A 6000-nucleotide genomic window follows, 5' to 3' on the forward strand; every position below is an offset into this window, starting at 1 on the left:
TATAAACACAAAGTGTGACTTCCTTGGTAATGGTTAGAAGAGGGAAAAATATAAAGGTCTAATACATAAAAGCCTCAGAAAGATGAGTCACAATGAACTGGTCAGAAGATCAAGATCAAAATCCCACTCTCATGTAGACCTTTCCAAGTCTCTGTGGACATATACAATTTTATGTACCTGTAAGTATATCTCTGCCCCCACCAAGGTGCTTCCAAATATTCCCCTCCTTCTCTCTCTTAAATCTACTCCAAACTGGCCTTTGTTCCCCCCAAAATTCCCAGACACACCCATGCTATCAAACATTTCCTTCAAGATCACTGATGCACTCTGTGTTGTAAAGCCTAATGGTCAACTCCCAGTCTTCATCTGATCTATAGCAGCATTTTGACACAGTCGATCCCTCCCTTTTATACATTTTAGTACACTTTAATGCACTTTCTGCACTTGGCTTTCAGGCCACCACAATCTTCTTTTTTCTCTCCTGTTTCACTGGCCACTCTTTTTCATTCTCCTTTTCTGGCTTGTTCTCTTCTCCCCAATTTCTAAGATATGTGGCCTGAGGCTCTGTGTTCCTTTTACCTTTCTACATAAACCCACTCCCAGGGTGCTTTCTTGTAGTCTTGTGTCTTTAAAAATATCTATGTACCAAAGAGTCCTAATTTTTTCTCATTATCCAAGAGTTCTCCCCTGAATTTCAGACTGCCTACTTGACATGTCTACTTGGATGTTTAATGTGCATCTCAAGCTTAAGTCTCAAACTGAATTTCTCTTCTTTCCCTCTAAACCTGTTTCCTCTTCAGCCTTTTACATCTCAGTTGTGGCAATGTCATCCTTCTATTTACTCAGGCCAACAAACTTAGCGTCACTCTTGATTTCTTATTTTTTCTCCTTATTTACATCCATTCAGTCAGGAATTCCTGCATGTTCTACCTTCAAGATGTATCCAGGATCTGACAATGTCTCACCATCTCTGCTGTTTCCACCTTGGTATAAGCCATCATCATCTCTCTAGACTGCTGCCGTAGTCTTCTAATTGGTCTCACTGATTTCATTCTTGCCCCTCACTTACATGAGAGTGATCCTTTCTAACCTAAGTAAGTTAATGGTATCTTGAAGTAAATTATATAATCTCTCTGAACAGCACATCAATGATATGAAAAAAATGTATCTAATAATATCTACCTTTTACTGGGTTGATCTAAGGGATCAATGAGATAATAGATGCAAACCACTATAAAACTCAGCACACAGTATGCACTTAATTATAGTAGCATGTGCACGAGATTAATTTTTATGTCAATTCTGAAATCTGTTGCCTCAAGAATTATTAGTTATTTTATTATTTTCCAACTATTGAAGAGTGCTATGGTCTGAACAGTTTGTTCCCCCAAAATTGTATATGTTAAAATCTTAACACACAAGGCAATGATATTAGGGAGATCATGAAGGTGTAACCCTTGTAATTAGGATTAGTGTCATTATAAAAGACCCTAGAGAGCTAGTTCTTCCCTTCCACCATGTGAGAACACAGCAAGAAGGTGCTAGTTCTGAACCAGGAAGTGGGCCCTCACCAAATATTGAATCTGGTGGTGTCTTGATCTTGGACTTCTCAGTCTCCAGAACTGTCAGAAATAAACTTCCATTTATGAGCTATACAGTTTATGGTATTTTGTTATAGAAGCCCAAACTGACTATGACAAAGAGCATGATTCAAATTTCTCTATATCTACAATTACTAAGCTACAGTTGGAAGAAATACTGGACTGCTGTGGACACCATGATCAGCTTAAAACCTGATTTACTGGGCCATCAGAATTGCCAAGGGAAATTGTTTTCTGTTTCAAAAATATATTAGAACATGTCATGGCTTTCCACCAGGTGAATTAAGGGAACTGTCAAACCTAAACCAATGGGGTAAAAATATCGTTGGATCATCATGGCTACTCCTTTCAATGTTGTCAATCCATTCCTTCCACATTAAGAATTCTCCTGAGACTAGTTCCTGCACTCAGTCTATGATCTTCTCTTGAAATGTCCATGACTCTTTCCTCAGCTCCCATCACCTTCCCCACATCAGTTTTATGTCTCATACCCCAAATTTGTTTTTGTGACTTTTGTGATTGCTCTTCTCCAACACCCCATGACTTTCAGCATATCATGTTACTTTGTATCCAGCAACCTCACAGGTCTGAGTTTAAGAAGTTTCTTCCCCTATCCTCAGCTTTGCAGATGCCAGTCTAACTTCTAGTCCTACTGCCATCAGGGGGATCCATTGGACAATCTCCTTTGAGGTCTTAGAACTGACTACTAATGAGACAGTAATTGCAGTTTGATTAGTACTCTTCCCCAGAATAATAATAATAATAATAATAATAATAATAATAATAACAACAACAACTCACATGTCTTTAGCACTTCCTATGTTTCAGGAACTGCTTTTAGTGCTTTACATCTATGGACTCACTTAATCCATGTAAGCACTCTATGAAGATGAGGAAATTAAGGCCCAAAAGGGTTAAGTAACTTGTCTTGGGTCACAAACATAATAAGTGATGGTTCTGGGATTGGAACCTAAACAGTCTGCTCCAACATTTGGACTCTTTATCACTACACATTCTCATAAAAATGAAGTAGTCGCTACTAAAATACATCATTTCACAACTAACATTCTTGGTCTTATATACTAGAAAATTTAGAGACTGGGAGCCAAATAATTATCAAGATTAGAAATGACTCAAGTTGGTACTTAAAACTGAATGATTGCATTTCATGGTTGGGAAACTACAAAATAGTAGCCAGAACTTCACAAATCTAATGAGTAAAATCATAACACCAATGTCAGTAAACACAGCAATTTAAGAAAATTCAAATGTCAAGAAATTTGTAGTGGCACACAGGGCATGTGATACCATGTAGTTCTAAGTGAGAGATATCTGCAGATGAAACTGTTAAGTCATCTAAACCAAATTGAGGCATAGAAAGTGGGTAAATCCACATTTTCCAGTGAGGCACTGGCACCATCTATAATGAAGTTCAGAAGAAATGTCCGTGCTGTTTCCCTAGGTCACTTGCCAGTGCTGGTGTCTAGTAATTGCTAGGGAGCCAGCCTTGGCTCAGTGTTCCTCAGAAGGTTTCCATCAATAAGAAAAAACTATAAATGCCTGGGTAATACTAAGAAAGATGGCGGGCAAGCCCTAGATAAGTCAATACTCCCCAAATGGAATTTTATTACAAACTATTATTTATTGAGCAATCACCATACTATGTACTATCCTCAGTGATTTACTTCAATGTATTTAATCCTACAAGAACCAGGAGGGGAGATTTGATTATCTCTGTTTCATGTGAGGAAGCTCAGGCTCTTAAGGGACTAACTCAGCTAAGACCACACAACTAGTAAGTATTAAAGTTTGAATTCAAAGCCAGGTTTTTATGAGACACTGAAGTGTATGCTGTTAACCACAGAGCTAAAGAGAGATAAATAACAGTTGGTATTGAATGCAGTTCTTTTGCTTTATTTGTCTAGAATGCTGAGGCAAGGGGTCAAGAATTTTTCTTTTAAAATATCCATATGATTGTCTCCATTATACATCACTTGGCAGTAATTGTGTACAATCTTTAAGAACAATCGTCTCTTTTTACCTCTATTCCATTCCCTTTATTCTCCCATCTATAATATAAGCTGTATATAATAGACAGCCCCTGAGAAGGATTTGTAGAATTGAAATACCCCCTGAAATGTCATTGACTTAAGATCCTGTGAGCTGACTTTATGTGACCCTGTCTAAAACAGAGGTAGGCTCTGTGTTCTTTCATGACATTGACATGTTTTCCAGCAGGCTAGAATAGGCAGAACCAGGGCTTGAGGGCAAAGGAGAGGCTTTGACCTTTAGGCAGTCTGTGACTTTACACTAACATCATGCCTCCCACCCAAATACACCCTGAATAACACTTTCCCAGGCGAGGTACTGTGGGAAAAGACTGAACTTTAACAGGTGACATTTAGAAGTATCCTGAAAACTACGTAGAGAGAACATGGCCTCTCAGACAGCTCCAAAGTCTCTACGTAGCCGTCAGAACATGCATGAGAGCCCAAGGCTACGGCAAGCTTATTGTGCAGCTTGGAACAATGCCATGATTGTGTGGGTATCACCCCCTTAAGATTCATATCACAGGCAGGATGTGAATGTGTCCCAAATAGGGTTTGACAGCTGTTTCTGAGTTTTCTAGATCAGAGATAGAAACAGATATAATCTGCATAGCCTCCTTTTTGCATTACATTTCCAAATGGGTGGGTTGCCTTTCGTGTTACACAACCAACCCCAACAAGTTATCCAGCCTCCCACCTCACTCGGGCTTGCCCAGCCCTGCCTTGCTAGCCACTGCCATCTTTCTATAACCATTTTTCAAGATACTCAGAATCAGGTCAACACCCTGAAGACCTGATAGGCTTGGCTTTGCAAAATCACTAACAAAGGACAAGTATCAGTTACAGAGTAACAGAAGAAAGAACTCAGTCTTCTGGAAATTGAACAATGCTGTGTTTTAACAAATTCAAACAATACCCCCATTATCTTACAGTCCATCCATTCATTCAACAAATATTTGCTGAGGATCTCCTATGAGCTGGGCTCGATACTAGATGCCTGGGGTACCACATTAGCAATCACAATCCTGTTCCTCAGAGTTGCAGTCTAATGATAGTGACACACTTATATAGAGGCAACCTCAACAGAATGTAATGAGAGTTAAGCAAAGAGTGCTACAGCCAAGAAATAACTGGACACAGAAATGCAAGTGAGGCACATGTATAAAAATAGTCCCATTTGCAGAGGCTAAAACAGGTAAAATAAACACTGAATGGGTTTACCAAAAGCAAGAGCTAGTCAGTCTTCCTCTCTCTTCCCACACCCACATGATTTATGACACACGCATTCATTTCCCAGCCAACAGGTTGTACAAGAAGGTGAATACCTGAAAGAAGCCAGCTTTGTAGCCCATGCTAGCTAGAAAGGAAAATAATGTTTTAGAAGGTGTGACCCTCACCCACCCCTACCAGAAGGTATTATGTGGGCCAATCCAATTCTCTCTCCCTCTCAGGAAGTTTAACTGAGAAACTGAGAAGAATTTGTCACTTGGAAGTGGGACAAAAATAGAAGGCACTACACAGGGAGTGTGGCTGTGAATGTCTCACATGGTTTTTCTGAAATCTCAAAAGTGTTCTTGAATCCAGATCTCACCCTCAGGCAGGTTTAAGTTCCTATGAAGCCAGGCTGTCTGTACTCCTGCTCCTGTCCCTGGGTCTTCATAAAGATATGGCTCCATTATCAATGCTTTCAACAAGGCTCCTTTACTTGTGCCTAGTCTGAATTGTCTCTGTTCCTCATAATAAAGGAGCTGAATAGATGGGCCTGAGTGAAAATAACATGTTCAAATGTCAAATTCAATTAGAATACTTTTACATTTGTTACTAACTTTTGTGTGAAAACACACAAATATGAATCTAAAAAGTCAATATCTTCAACTGAAATCTCTTCCAATACCACCACTCTTCAATACCACACACTTCAAGGAGCCAATATAGAGTGATCTCTACACCTTTTTCCAGACTTGTAAAAGCATTTGTACAATTGCATATGCACACATATGATCTTTTTAGCTTGTCTGTGGACATTGCTTTTTAAAGCATGTATATTCACAACGTATTTGTTCTAAGCTCTTTTTGAGACTATTCAGGGATGGTTTAATGCTGTTAAAGCTCAAAAAATCCTAGATTCTACTTCCAATTTTGTCACTACTCCCCATAAGATTGTATAGAGATCAATTTAGCTCTTCCTGAATTAGGGTTCCCATCTCTTCATCAAAGACAAAAAGCAATAAAGGAGCCCTGTGCTCGGTGCTGTGCTAAGTGAATTTTTAAAAGTCCATCGTTGTCCTGTAGGTGCCAAGACAGCAAAAAGTCAATACTGGGCAATAACCTGAATGATAACAATGTGTCCA

The sequence above is a fragment of the Galeopterus variegatus genome, unplaced genomic scaffold (genome assembly GCF_000696425.1).
Source record: "Galeopterus variegatus unplaced genomic scaffold, G_variegatus-3.0.2 Scaffold5, whole genome shotgun sequence".
Taxonomy (NCBI): domain Eukaryota; kingdom Metazoa; phylum Chordata; class Mammalia; order Dermoptera; family Cynocephalidae; genus Galeopterus; species Galeopterus variegatus.